Here is a 15,952-nt window from a genome sequence, read left to right as displayed (position 1 = left end):
ACTCCCCCTCCCCCCAGATTTGTACTCTTGTCGTCCTTTTTGGCCGTTGGCTCCTCCTACTAGTCACGTCGCCGTTGTTATGTGAACCGTTGGTGGCTGCGAGAGCCCCGTGAGGTAGCACAGCTGGGATGGCGCTTCAGAATAAAAGGTCGTCCTGACCGGTTTTTTTTTTTTTTTAATACCTTTGTATCTCAACTCCCACCCGCCATCGTCACTGGTGGCCTTACTGGGAGAGGATGAGGGTTAGAGGTAGTCTTGACGACGTGTACCACAAGGGTGCCTAAAATCTTTTGTTGGGCGAGACGTTGGTTAAATGAGTTTTGCCCCACTTTACGACTTTCCTTTGCCACAAGTAAGTGAATCATCGCAGTTATTAAGTGAGTTACAAAATGTCAAACAATCCTCGAAAATAGGGAAATCGGGGAATTATCAGGGAATTCACGAAAAAAATCCGGAATAAATCGGGAAAAAACCCAAACTATTAAAATGTTTAAAAGTCAGGGGAAAATCATGTTAAAAAAACCCCAAAGCGGATCACGCTGCCTGGCAGAGTCAAGCAAAAATGAGCATAACTTGGCAACAACTTGCTTCTTCAGCTACCAATATTTCTCCACAGCTTAGCTCTTTGGGGTGACTAGATCACAATATCAGGGAATTTCAAAATGCTTTCCTCCTGGACACCCTGAAGATTAGTTAAGTGAATTTGGCTTGTCCATTGACATTAGCATTTAGACTGGTGATTCCCAACGTGGGGCCTATGCCCCATAGGAGGGGGGGGGGGCATTTGATTTTTAATAGGGGCAATTGTGGAAACTTGTTTAAAGCAAGTTAATGGCCTTTTAGGCTTCCTCCACAGTTCACTATTTGAATAGTAAGAATTATATGTGGGGGGATGAGCATCAGGATTTTAAAGATGTTTAGGTAGGGCGTGGGCAAAAAAAGCTTGGGAACAATACTGCTTCATAGTGCTTTACAGCCCTCTCTAAGTTGTTTACAGAATCCGCAAGTTGCCCGCAACAATCCTCATTTCACTCACCTCGGAAGGATGGAAGGCTGAGTCAACCTTGAACCTGATGAGATTTGAACTTGTGAGCCACAGATAGCACTAGCTGTAGTAGCTTGCAGTGCTGCACTCTAACCACTGCGCCACTCCAGCTCACAAAAGGGGACCCTGTGTTCCTGCAAATGTCATAGATAGAAATTGGTGGCCGAATTTTGATAATGTGACAATGGGGATGGTGCAACAATTGTTAAATGTGAAAAACAGTCATAAATTACTCTTTTCCATGCTGTTGTCATATTGAACAGTCATTAAATGAGCTGTAGTAACTCGAGGACTATCTGTATTTTAACCCACCAGTTTGGAGCCATAGTGGACAAGAGAGATGGAATGACAAGATTGTTTCCAGTGTGCGTTTTCTGGGAGAACCGGAAAACCTTTTCCCTAAAAGACAAGAGTGTGCAAATTGTGGCCCCAAATCAGGAAGCCATAGCAATAGCACTTAGATTTATATACCACCTCACAGTGCTTTACAGCTCTCTCTTAATAGTTTACAGAGTCAGCATATATTGCCCCCAATAATCTGGCTCCTTATTTTACCCACCTCAGAAGGATGGAAGGCTGAGTCAATCTTGACCCTCATTAGATTTGATCTGCCAAACTGCTGACAACCTGGGATCAGCAGAAGTAGCTGCACTCTAACCACTGTGCCACCATGGTTCTAATGGAAGACCTCCATTCTGACTTTTTTGATCACAGCCTGCACAGGGAGAACTTATGGAGAGCAGGAGAACCTATTATGCATACCAGACATCCTAGAAGTTTTTGTCATAATCTTCAAGGATGATGTGATTTTATTTAGGCATACAATGAGAATGATCTACCTACCCATGATCTGCATCTTTCCCCTGCTAGCATTGCTCCATTTTGGAGGAGAAAAGAGGTTGGCCTTTATCCCGGTATCCTGCCTCCTACCAAAGGGCACATTGCAAAGAAAATACCCAGTAAACTGGCCAAAGTGTCTGTCCCTTAGGACTGAATCATCCCACTTTTCCTTTTCCCCTAATTTCCCCAGCAATTTCTATCCAAATGCAAATCTGCAGTGAAAATAATGTGTAGTGGAAAGGTTGTGTAGCGGGGGTGAAATCCAGCAGGTTCTGGAGAACAGGTAGCTGAAATTTTGAGTAGTTCAGAGAACCAGCAAATACTATCTCTGGCTGGCCCCAGAGTAGGGTGGGAATGGGGATTTTGTAATATCCTTTCCCTGCCATGCCCACCAAGCCACACTCAGAATCGATAGTAAAAAATAATTGGATTTCACCACTGCTGTGCAGCCCTCCAATCCAACCTCTATTAAATCCAGGTGATTCAAATTAAGACCACCTTTTTCTGGATGTGTTTAAACAGAGCTGGACACAGTATTCCTCTCTGCTTAAGCACATCCAGAGAAGGGATAATCTGTTTCTTTTTAAGAACTACTTCTAATACTGAACTCCTACAGGTGGGAAGTTTTCTTTTTCCAGTGTTAGAGTTTGCAGTAGCTTGATCATGATTCTGGATTTTTTGGCTTGGAAAAAAACAAAACAAATTGGGACTCCTTCCAGATCATTGATTCATTCCTTCAGTTGATGTAGCCACCTGTCTCAACTACAGTGACTGTGTTGAAAAGTTAAAAATTCAGAAAAGGATTTATTTATTTATTTATTATTTAGATTTGTATGCTGCCCCTCTCCGAAGACTCGGGGCGGCTCACAACAAGATATAACAAATCATAAATAATTCAAATAACTTTAAAATATTTAAAGATTTAAAAGGAACCCCATATACTAACAGACACACACACAAGCATACCATGTATAAAATTGAACAAGCCCGGGGGAGGTGTTTCAATTCCCCCATGCCTGACGGCAAAGGTGGGTTTTAAGGAGTTTACGGAAGGCAGGAAGAGTAGGGGCAGTTCTAATCTCTGGGGGGAGTTGGTTCCAGAGAGCCGGTGCTGCCACAGAGAAGGCTCTTCCTCTGGGGCCCGCCAACCAACATTGTTTAATTGACGGGACCCGGAAAGGCCCACTCTGTGGGACCTAATCGGTCACTGGGATTTGTGCGGCAGGAGGCGGTCCCGGAGATATTCTGGTCCAGTGCCATGAAGGGCTTTAAAGGTCATGACTAACACTTTGAATTGTGACCGGAAACTGATCGGCAGCCAATGCAGACTGCGGAGTGATGGTGAAACATGGGCATACCTAGGGAAGCCCATGACTGCTCTCGCAGCTGCATTCTGCACGATCTGAAGTTTCCGAACACTTTGGATGCAAAAACCCATCCAAAAAGTAACATTGAAAGCAATAAAATTGATCAAAAGGATTAAAAATAACCATCAGTGGAACACCATTTCCTAAAAATACAACTACTTAGCATGTCACTGGATCCCTGGATTCTTCTACAATCTCAAGAAGGTCAGAGTCACTCTCGCTTCCGGCGGACAGATGACAGCAGAAAAAAGGTCCTCTGACACTCATCAGATACCTTTCTTTTCTGGACAAGACCCATCATTGCATGCCCTTCCCGGCAGACCTGCTAAGACAGGTTTATGTGATTGGAGTGTAATAGACCTTTGAATACCCTACCTTTGTGCCAGGCACTTGTATATTGCTGGATTCAGGTAGTGCTCAATTTATGACCATAATTGGTGATAGGTTTTCCATTGATAAGGTAGTTTTTAAGTGAGTACCACCTCATTTCACAACCTTTTTTTAAAACCATGATTAAGCAAATAATTGTATGTTATACATGATTCAGTGAATTCTGTTTTTCCCATTGACTTTGCTTGTCAGAAACTGCCACAAATGGCGATTGTGTAACTCTGGGATGTGTGAAGTGTAAATATATGCTGATCGCAAACACACAAAGTTTAATCACATGGCCATGAGGCTGCTGCAATAGTTATAAGTGTGGGGACTGATCATAATTTTTAACACATTTGTAATTTTGAATGGTCACTAAATGATGGTTGTAAGTCAAGGGACTACCTAGATTCCCTTGTGTGTGTGTGTGTGTGTGTGTATTTGAAGTTAGACTATCGCTGTCATATGCATCACTCATACTTGAGAATTGTTATATGTGAGAATAAGACTGTATTAAATGTCCGAACATTAGGGAAAGGCTGTATTAAATGTCAGAACATTAGGTTACAAACAGATAAATAGGCTAATTTCCAGCTTTGTCAGGAAGTCAAGCACGTCTATGTAGAATCAGTTAAAGATGTAACCTCGAATGCTCACCTGTTAAAAATTAGTTGAGGTACTCAGTATAGTAGAAAATGCCCTTTGATGGAAATCTAGCAGCTGTCACCAAGTGGTGCTCTGTGGTCCACCCTTGGTCGGTGAGAAAATTTTGGTTCACGGAAAAATTATTTGCATTTTTTATATTGCACTAAATCAGGGGTCCTCAAACTACGGCCACTACATTATATAGGTGCAGTGAACATTTGTGTTGCTGCAGAGAGTCTCCCCTTTTTGTGTGTGGCAGAGGGGGGCAAATATTCCAACTCAGAGTTTGCTTCAGCCTCCTGGTGTAGAGCAGGGGTCCCGAAACTTTTTACCCAGGGGGTCAGTTCACTGTCCCTCGGACTGTTGGAGGGCCGGACTATTAAAAAAAACTATGAACAAATCCCTATGCACACTGCACATACCTTATTTTAAAGTAAAAAACAAAATGGGAACGTACTATTTAGAGGGGGGGAAGAAGTCTGAAATTCATATATGTTTATATTTTGTTTTTAATTTTCTTTTGTTAACATCTGATTGGCTATACAAGGTTTTCTTGGTTTATAGAAAAATGTATAAGGAAGGAAGTACTTTGGCATAATGATTAATAAGTTAGAAATATAATTGGTGTTGTACTTTTTGAAGGAACATTAAGGAGGGAATTTAATTAAAAGAAAAGTACCGTATGTACCTGGATGACAACATTAGAAAAAAACCTTTTGCAACTTTTTTAATGATTGATATTAGTTACTAACAAAATACCACATTTTATTCATGGAAAATTAGATGGTACACTGTATTGTTTGAAAGTATATTGAGAGAAATTTTTTTTAAAATGTACAACCCCCCCCCCCAAAAAAGTCGTTCCTTCCTCCGTCCCTCCATTCATTTCATTCTTCCTTCCTTCCTTTTCCCTCCATTTATCCTTCCTTCCTTCCCTCCCTCCTTCTTTCCTTCCTCTCCTTTTCTCTCTCTCTTGCTTTCTTTCTCTCTTGCTTTCTCTCTCTCTCTCTTACTTTCATTTGCTCTCTCTTGCTCTCTCTCTCTCTCTTGCTATCTCTCTTCCTCCCTCCCTTTCTTTCTCCCCCTTCCTTCCTTCCCTCCCTTCCCTCCCTCATTCCTTCCTCTCCACTTGTCTTTTCCTCTCTCTTTTCCCCTTCTCTTTCCCTTTTCTTTCTTTCTCTGCACTTCTCTCTCTCTTTTCCCCTCTTTCACCCTCCCTCTTCTCTCTCCGCGGAGGACTCACCCGACAAGCCTCCACCCTCCGACTTCGGACTCCCATTCAATCCCCATTCAGAAAACAGGAGCCGACAACTCAAAGAGAAGGTGAAGGCGGGTGTGTGCGTGTATGTGTGTGTGATGTGCCCGGCTTGGCCTTCCTTTTCCTCAGGTGAGATGAGATCGAGGGGGAAGTTCTCGCCATTGTCGCTTCGGATTTGGATGTGGAGGTGCCTCAGTGAGCGGGCACAGAGACTCACCGCCTCCTCCGGGCGCAATCCCCGCCTTGGCGGGAGGCACCAGCAATAGACACAAGCAGTGGGGAAGGAGAGGGAGCCGCTGCCGCCCCCGGCACTATCCGCCGCGGATGGGCCGGTGCAGAGTGTTTGAAGTTTGCGGCGGAGTGCTCAGCCTCCCCACCTCCCCAGGCACATGGTGGGCTGGCAGTGGAATGGAGAGTGGAACGCGAACCTTTGCTGGTGCAAGACTTCCCCCCACTTTTCTTGCTGCTCCCTGCCCCAACTCCGATGCCCAGCTCCCTTAGCCGCTAGAGGGAACAGTGACCAGGAGCACAGGATGTGGATGCATCCTGTGCTCCTGTCACTCACCTGCGAGCCGGATAAATGGCCTCAGCGGGCTGTAGTTTGGGGACCGCAGGTGTAGAGCTTTGGCCAAAGCCTGGTGGGAAGCGAAGAGCTGGAGCTGTTCCACTGGTTGATCACTCTCACCATCAGAAAGTTCCTCCTTAATTCCAGGTTAAATCTCTCCTTGGTCAGCTTCCACTGATTATTCCTACTCTGGCCTTTTGGTGCTTTGGAAAACAGTCTGACCCCCTCCTCTCTGTGGCAGGCCCTCAGATACTGGGACACTGCCATTATATCTCCCCTGGTCCTTCTCTTTGCTAGACTAGCCATTGCAACCTATCTTCATATGTTTTAGTTTCAAGTCCCCTTATCATCTTGGTTGCTCTCTTCTGTACTTTCTCTAGAATTTCAGTTTCTGTTTTGTAATGTGGCAACCAAAATTGTATGCAGTACTTAGGTGTGGTCTAACTAAGGCTTTATAGAGTGGTATTAGTACCTGCCTAGTCCATTCCCCTGTCACATAACTACCTATCCATGTCCACCCAGCCCGTCATTAGATAGGTCATATTAATGGTCTGTGTACACTGAGATTTAAAATTATGAATTTAGTGGTGTCATTAGCTTTTTAGATGACCCGCTCCTGCATATATTGTTATCAACTGTGGGTGCTTAGTTCTAACTTAATGTGTACCCTCGATCTTCTTACCTCTAAATATGCTGTTGGATTGGCTCTTTGATCTAATTGTGGGTCTCAGTGCCTGTTTTTGAGCATTAGTTTGGTTTCTGCAGACCTTTTTGTTTCTGAAATTGACTAGGTCCAGCTTAAAAGCTGTAACTAAAACTAATTGGTGAGCTCTTGCAATTTTGAAGCCTGTATGCAGGGGATTGTTTTTCCCAATAGTCACAACCCCCAGGGAGTCCTTGGCTGCTCATTTTGTCCCTTTGTGTAATTGTTTACTGCTCTCCTGCTGATTCCCCACAGCAAAATCTTTCTCTGACTCCAGATTTCAGAACAATGCTTATTCAGTGGCAGCTTCAAGACTGGTGGACTTCAACTCCCAGAATTCCTCCTTCCGTCACAAGCCTTAAACTTGCCAGGTTTGAAGACCCTTGTACTCCTAACTCAGGGGTCTTCCAACTTGGAAGTTGGTCTTCAAACCTGCCAGGCTGCTTGCTTCAGGCAGGGGAAGTGGTGGCGGCTCCTCAGATAAAGGCTTCTTCCAGCGGCGGCTTTTCTGAGTGGTCAGCAGTGGTGGTAGCGGCTTTCCTGTTTTGCAAGTCGGCATGACAGGCATGGGGGAAAGCCGAACTTCTGTCCTCTGTCGCATGGTCGACTCCCTTGGTAGCTTTGTCTTGGGTGTAGAGATCAAGGGCGCCCACCTTTCCTTCCCCATCCCGTCCGCCAAAGAGAGCAGCGTGGCACTTGCAATGAGAGCCTCACATGCTCAGAAAAGCCACTGCCGCCGCCGCTGACCTCCACCGCTCGCACAGGAGGCAGGATCCAAAGAAGCGTCGGCTGTAAGATTGGGAGCCTTGCGTACTAACCTTTACCGCGGGAACGAGTTGTCGCCTAAGTCAGCTCGGCAAGTGCCGGTTTGTGGGTCTTTTGGGATGGTGGTGGTTGTGGTGAAAGACTGGTCTGCAGCCCTAACTAGCCCACGACTCGCCGGGAAGAATCGCTGCTGAATTCCTTGCTGAATTCGGAGCGGGTCTTTTTTTTTTTTATCCTGGGAGCGGAGCCTGCAAGCGGGTCCAGGGGTCTCTAATAAGGGGTTGCAGAGAGGCAGCTTGCCGGACTACGGGAAAGCCGCTCCCGCCACTGCTGACTGCTGAGAGAAGCTACTTCCTATAGTCTGGTGGTGACGGCTTCTCACATACTGAAGTGGTGGCGCTCAGCAGCTAGTCCGGCAGTGGTGGCTTCTCGTACAGTTTGGCAGTGGCACCCGGTGCGATCCCTCAAACCACGTGAAAAGCCACCACTGCAGGACTACGGAATGGCTGCTGCCACTGCTGCTGACCACCACCCAACTCCCCCCCCCAAGCCACATTCGATGTATAAGACGCACCTACTTTTTGCCCCATTTTTTTGAGGTAAAAAGGTGCATCTTATACACCGAAAAATACGGTCGTTAAGATACAAAAAACTCTTTGCTGCCATCCAGTAGCAAAATAATGGACCAATAGACTTGGAGTTATATCAAATTTAGGAGAGTTAAACACTATTCGAGGGAATTGGGGGGGGGGGGGAATCATGGATGAAATAACCAAAACGCTTTTCAGGCTAACTTTTGATTGATGAAGTTTGGTGGTTTTCTTCTATCGCTTCTTATTAAAGTAACTTGTGCATTATAAGAGTAGCAGACATTGGGGATCTGCTCTGGATTATAGTAAGGACATATGGGCAGAATGATATCCTGCCTGCTTTGGCATGGGAAGGGAGCATGGCAAGACAATTGTATGGACCCAATCTAAGATAATTAAATTTAAGAACTAAATGTCTTAAAATTCTGTTTACAATGAAATGACATTTTACTCAGCACCAGTTGAGATTGAAGTCTCCTGCAACAAGATTAAAAAGAAAGGATAGCCCACTCATCTGTTAAAAAAACATTGGACCAAATTGTCCCAGAAATTTTGCACCTTTTATTGTTTATTTTACTCTTTGCTATCACTGAAACATCTGTCACTGCTGTTGATTTGTGGAATGGAAGCATACAGTTGCCTACTGGGGCACTGGCAGCATCACATACTGTTGCCTATTGGGGCATTGGCAGCATCTTTCCTTAAAGGATCCTTACAATCTGAAATAACAGCATTTTACTAAGTACAGGTGAAACTCGAAAAAATAAAATATTGTGCAAAAGTTCATTTATTTCAGTAATGCAACTTAAAATGTGAAATATAATACATAAGGTAGTTCAAGTTATGATTTGGGCCCCTTTTGCAGCAATTATTGCTTCAATGCGGCATGGTATGGAAGCTGTCAACCTGTGGCATTGCTGAGGTGTTATAAAAGACCAGGATGCTTCAGTAGCGGCCTCCTGCTCTTCTGCATTGTTCGGTCTCATGTCTCTCATCTTTCTCTTGGCAATGCCTCATAGATTCTCTATGGGGTTCAGGTCAGGCAAGTTTGCTGGCCAATCAAACACAGTAATCCAAAATGGCTCCCCAAATCAACACAGATTGTGGAAACTTCATACTGCAGTTCACACACTCTCCATTCTTCCTCCATACTCTGGGTCCTTGGTTTCCAAATGAGATGCAAATGTTTCCACAGTCTATGTCATGTCATCTGCTGGTGTTGGTCCACTGTGCTTCATTAAGTCCAGGGTCAACGCAGCCGTTTACGGAGATTTTGGAGCACTCCATGCTTCTGCAGACAAGCTTATGGGGATGCTGATTTCCATTTTCTAGCAGGACCTGGCACCTGCCCACACTGCCAAAAGTACCAAACCTGATTCAATAATCATGGGATTACCGTACTCTGCTTGATTGGCCAGCAAACTCGCCTGACCTATGAATCTTATCATATAGTGAATCATATTTGTGAGAAATCATGGATGTTTAATTTGTCATAACATTTGCATACAATCAATGGAATGATGCTTAGTCAAATTAAACTTTGCTGGAATATTAATCTTGTAAAAATACAGGATAACAAAGTACAGGAAAGATGGGTAACAGTTGAACCAACATTTATGTGTTATGGCATTTTGGGGGGAGAGAGGGGATGTTATTGCCCATTCAGGAAAGCTTTTTATTTTTTGAAGATGGTTAAATAATTGTTGCATTTTAGTATGATGCATAAAGATATTAGATATGTACGAGGGTGAGTCAAAATGTAATTTTATTTATTTCAGGTGAAGTGTTTGATAAAAATATTGAAAATTTTCCCAGTTATAAATGATTGTATCATTTACATTCTGAAATATTTTCTTTCTTACTTTTTAGGATTGTAGATTCCCAAGGAAAATTCAAAACGGCTGGCCGCTTAGAGTTGCATCAAAAACAAAGAGCAGTGTTGCTGCGGGGTAAACCTCTATGAACATTCACAGACAATACCTCTATCCCTTCACAGCTATACAGGTACAGATTTTATGACATTTTTGTGGGGTCATTAACCAAATGCCATGGTCTTTAAGCAAATTAATGATTGGCTAATGGTAAGGTGACCAGACGCCTTTTCATCATTTGTCCCACATCCCACACCCTTTGAAAAATGTCCTGCTTTTTTTCCTCCCAACCAGCTCTCTTGGAAAGAGGCTGGAGGGAGGGGATTCCGAGCTCTCCGCTGCTGCCTTGCCCTCCCCACCCCTAACCCAGCTTGGCCGGAGATTTCTGCATGGAGTTCAGGCCAGCTGTGCAGGACCTTTCCCCTGCCCCACCCCCAGACGGACCCAGTCGTGTCCCGGTGCTGCACCCCTGGGGAAGAGGGAACGGCAGGTGGTAGGATTTGCCACAACCCGAGAGGAGCTTAAGGGCCGGCCAGGCCTCTGCTGCCTGCTCTTCCTTCCCAGTCCCCCGCTCCAAAGAAGAAGGCCAGCTGCGTGCATGAATAACAGGACAGCGGAACTGGGGGGGTCATCCTTCCATCCCCACCCTTGCAGCTGGCCTTCTATCTTGGCCTGGAGCTGGGCGGGGTGTATGAAAGAGCAGTGGAGGAACTTGGAGGGCGGGTCAGAGGGCAGTCCAGGTCTCCTGGGCAAAGACTCCATGGGAGAAGGGAAACACATGCTGAGCCTTCGGACCTGCTTCACCCATCCACCTCCTCTCCCGCCTTCACCTCCACCATACTGCCCGTCAGCCTCTGAGCCCGAAGAAGGAGTGGAAGCCTGCCCTCTCTCTCCAGGTGGGCCAAGTGAAGCTGCTCCTGGGCAGGAGCGCCTACTGAGCCCTGGGGAAAGAGCTGGGTTCGTGGGGCAGAGGAGGGAGGGGAAAAGAGGAAGGAAGGGAGAGAAAGAAAGAGAGGGATGGAAGGAGGGAGAGAGAGAAAGAGAGAAATAGGGGGGAAAGAGAAAAAGAGAGAGGGGGAGAGAAAGAAAAAGAAAGAGGGAGGGAGAGAAAGAGAGAAATAGAGAAAGGGAGGGAGGAAGAGAGAGAAAGAGAGAAAAGAAAGAAAGAAAGAAAGGGAAGGAGAGAGAAAGACAGGGAGGAAGGAAGAGAAAAAGAGAGAGCAAAAAAGAGAGGAAAGAAGGAAGAGAGAAAGAAAGAGGAAGGAAGAGAAAGAGGGAGAAATAGAGAGAAAGGGAGGGAGGAAGAGAGAGAGAGAAAGTTTTTTGCTAATTTTTTTTGGCTAAACCCTTTTTTATCCTCATAAGCCCCCCCCCTTTCCGCCGCCTCTCAATGGTGTCCCTCTTTCCCAATCTTAAAATCTGGTCACTTTAGCTAAGGGTGTGGATTTGTGGAAAGTCAGAAGTTAATGCTGGTTTTCGACCGTCATAAAATGCAGTCATGTGACCACAATATAAAGTCCCCTGCACATGCGTGCTACTCGTTTCCTGCTTTTGGGGGCAGTGCTCATCTCAGTTTCTAATCTGAAGAGCCAGTGCTGTTCAAAGACATCTCGATGGTCATGTGACCGGCATGACTAAACTTCGAAGGCTCACGGAGCAGTGTTACCTTCCCAGCAAAGTGGTCCCTGTTTTCCCACTCTCATTTTTTATGTGCATTTGAACTGCTATGTTGGCAGAAGCTGGGACAAAGGGAGCTCACCCCATTATGCAACACTAGGAATTCGAATTGCTAAACTGCTGACCTTTTGATCGATACGCTCAGTGTCTTAGCCATTGAGCCATCGCATCCCCATTCTAACCATAGTCACCTGGATGCCAAGAGACCAAAGTTAAGTCATGTCCCTATAGTGGAGGTCTGACCATCCAGGTTGTAAATGGCCCCCAGGTGGGTGTATGCTAACTTCTAATAGTAGCTAAGCAACTGTTCTTAAGTCCAAGACTACCTCTAGAGGTGTTTGTAGGTGAAGTATATGATTTTGTAAAAATCACCAGAAGTCTTTGCACTTACAGATAATCTGTGGAGATTTTCAATCATCCAGGTCATAGTTGTCATAGGACATAGCCTTTCAAAAGACAACTGGAGTTGTTTTTCCTTGAAGTTCTGAAGAGGTTTGTTGGATGGGCATCTAAATGTCTTTAAGGAAAAACAAAGTCAAGTTGTCTTTGGGCCCCCAAGCAGAGGCAAAACTTTTCAGATCTAATGTCAAGTTTTATAAGACTCAGAAACTGAAGCAAAAGACTGAATTGGATTTCTGGAAAGAACTTTATTACTAGTAGAGCAATGTAACAATCTTTAAAGCCTTCCAAATAATTCTGTTTACAGCTAGTAATGTAAAGCAGAACATCCGAGTCTCTTTCAGATATTTCACCCCCTCAGCTGATCTCTTCTAGAAATTTCTGTTTCCTCCCTTAACTTTGTTCCCATCAGATGTAGAAGCAGCAGTATTTTGACTAATTCGTAAAATCCAATGAAAACAAGAAAAATAGTTCCAATTCCATAAACAAATTGATCTGTTTTTCTTGCAAGGAATGCTTTGGTTGAATCAGAGCTATTCTAATTTGAAGAAATAACCTCAAATTAGGCCTAATCTTACTACAGGTCAAATATCCTAATTTTTTAACGAATAGCTCTTTTTACCTACTTAAGGTAAGGTTTAAGATTTCCACCTTTTAAAGTGTTTAATTTCTCTTACTGATTTGTTTATTCTTTGCTTTGGAAGAGGCCCAACATTTTAAGATATCTTTTCATAAAGTCCGGGCACTTGTTTCTCCACCAAATATTTAAAGTATAAGGAAATGCATGTTCTGATAACAAGCTTGTTGAGAAGCTTTAGTGCTTTTTGGAAAAGGACTCATGTTTACTTTTGGTGTTCATTGGCAAGAAAATGGAAGTGATCCAGATGCTGAAATGCCAAAGATTCTTGCCTCAGTCTAAGATGAATTGGACATGATCAAGCTTGGAACAGGCAACCTACATTTAATTTTTTTGCAAGCTATTATTAAGTTTCTGCACTGTAATTTTTTTTAAATGTTTTTTGATTCAGAAATATGATGAGTTCTGTTTATGTTCTCTAATAATTTTGTTTAAAGTTAAACGGGGGAAAGACTGAAATGTTTTTCTGATAATGGTTTAGCTCTCTCTACCAATTTTCTTTATCTGAGAGAAACCCAAATAATTCAGCATCTCATGGTGTCCTGTGAAATCAAAACACCTTTTCATATCACAGACACAATATAATCATTTCTCCCCCTGGATGGAGCTATGCATACTTGCCTGGGACAAATAACACATTATGGAAATCCTTAAAGAACCTATAAGTAAGGTGATTAATAACTATTTGTTCAGTGACTGTTTAAGTTACAATGATATTGGTAAAAGTGAGTCATGATGGTCTTCACACTTAACAATTATTGCAGCATTACCACACAAAAAAGCACGTTCTCCAGGGTCAGTGCCCACTCTCGGGAGGGTGCCCCATTATTTGAAAAGCTCTGATCTAGTGCAATGAAATGATTAAGTATTGTATGTCCTCTAGTGCATTTATTTGAAAGATAATATCTGGCTAGTTGTTCTGGTTTCTGGTGGAACTTTAGCTATTACAAGTAACTCTTACTAAATGCAGTATTTCTTAAACAAAGAAACTCCATCTTTATTTCTCTTTCCTTCCGTATTCAAAATACAGTTCATACTAGCACATTCCTCTTCCACCCTTTATCTTTCTTAATTACATTCCTCATACATTCCTCCCAGCCTTCTCCATTTAACAAGATTTATGTACTCACAGCATGATTCAAAAACAGCAGAAATGACTGTAAAATAACACAGAATGTGTTTGCTTGCTTGGGAGCTGAACAAAATACCTTTCATTTTAGCCCTACAACATTGAAACTCCACCCTTCTTCCTCACTGACCCCCTGACGTACCAAATACATCACTCCAGTATTTAACCCATTCCTCCCCTTAATATCTTCTTCCAAACACCTGTTCCTTACGTTTTTGGACCCTTCTGAATTTAGGATTGACCCAGAGAACGTCTGATTCTTTCTCACTAGATTCTGGACTCATAGCCACATCCTGTGGCTGACCTCCCACCTGTTCTACTACCTGTAACCCCGGGCCCACCACTAATTCATAAACACTATCTGTATCAGAGTCCCCAATTTCTTCATCATCCTCCAACTGACCAGGAGTATATACAACAACAGTCATATAAGATTTACCAATTAAAACCACACTTACATAAACTATACAAAATTAAACTAATAAAAAAAAACAATGCCCTATTCAAATACAGTGGTACCTCTACTTAAGAACACCTCTACACATGAACTTTTCTAGATAAGAACCGTGTGTTCAAGATTTTTTTGCCTCTTTTCAAGAATCATTTTCCACTTACAAACCCGAGCTTCTGAAACTAACCGGAAAAGGCAGGGAGAAGCCTCCGTGGGGCCTCTCTAGGAATCTCCTGGGAGGAAACGGCTTCTACCCTCCCTGTGGTCTCCCCAATCGCACACATTATTTGCTTTTACATTGATTCCTATGGGAAAAATTGCTTCTTCTTACAAATTTTACTTAAGAACCTGGTCACGGAACAAATTAAGTTCGTAAATAGAGGTACCATTGCATTAACTTTTCTCCAGCAACAATACTATATTTCCTTGATCAGGAATCATTTACTCTTTGTTTCGTAGCAATAAGAATTTGATATTAATTAGTACTTATTTAATCTTTTCTCATTGATAGCTTGTTTCACATTACTTTCTTATTTTTTTAGGTCTATTTATAGAGAAAGGGAGAAATTAAAACGATCTCTGCAAGTATTTAGATTTTTATCATAATTTCTGTAAAATTAGTTGATCAACATCCCTCACACAGCTGCAAATAAAAAAGCTGCCTGTTTTATTTATCAATATCCTGAAAGTTCTTACATAATTAGTAATGAAATCTGTTCCAAACAAAATATACTGCTCAAAAAATAAAGGGAACACTCAAATAACACATCCTAGATCTGAATAATGAAATATTCTCATTGAATATTTCATTTGCACAACTATTCCATTTGCACAACATCATGTGAAATTGATTGTCAATCAGTGTTGCTCCCTAAGTGGACAGTTTGATTTCACAGAAGTTTGATTTACTTGAAGTTATATTCTGTTTTTTAAGTGTTCCCTTTATTTTTTTGAGAAGTGTATTTAGTATCTCCTTTAATACTAATTTCAATAAACATGGCATCACCTGCTTGCGTCCGTTAGGGCAATACATGTAATTTATATAGACTTCTGTAAATCTTTCAACTCAGTGGTTTATGATAAACTGTTTTGAAACTGAAATCCTACGATACCTCTGGACTCCTACATGACTGGATAACTGCGTTCCTGTCAAGCAGACAACAATGGGTGCTATCTAACAAAATGAAATTCAATGGTGGAAAAAGTAAGGTTCTGCATTTAGGCAAGAAAAATAAGATACACAGGTACAGTATATGTGGTACATTGCTCAACAGTAGTAATTGTGAGAGGGATCTTGGAGTCCTAGTGGATAACCATTTAAATATTAACCAGCAGTGTGTAGCATCTGCCAAAAAAGCCAACACAGTTCTAGGCTGCATTAACACAGCGATAGAATCAAGGTCACATGAAGTGTTAATAAGGCCTTGATAAGGCCAAACTTGGAATATCGAATTCAGTTTTGGTCGCCACGATTCAAAAAGGATATTGAGACTCTAGGAAAAGTGCAGAGAAGAGCAACAGAGATTAGGGGACTGGAGGCTAAAACATATGAAGAACGGTTGCATGGTTGAATGGCTAGTTTAATGAAAAGAAGGACCAGGGAAGACATGATAGCAGTGTTCCAGTATCTCAGGGGTT

Source organism: Erythrolamprus reginae, chromosome Z (assembly GCF_031021105.1).
Source record: "Erythrolamprus reginae isolate rEryReg1 chromosome Z, rEryReg1.hap1, whole genome shotgun sequence".
Classification (NCBI taxonomy): domain Eukaryota; kingdom Metazoa; phylum Chordata; class Lepidosauria; order Squamata; family Dipsadidae; genus Erythrolamprus; species Erythrolamprus reginae.
The sequence above is the reverse complement of the archived record's forward strand: the minus strand, read 5'-3'. Positions refer to the sequence as shown.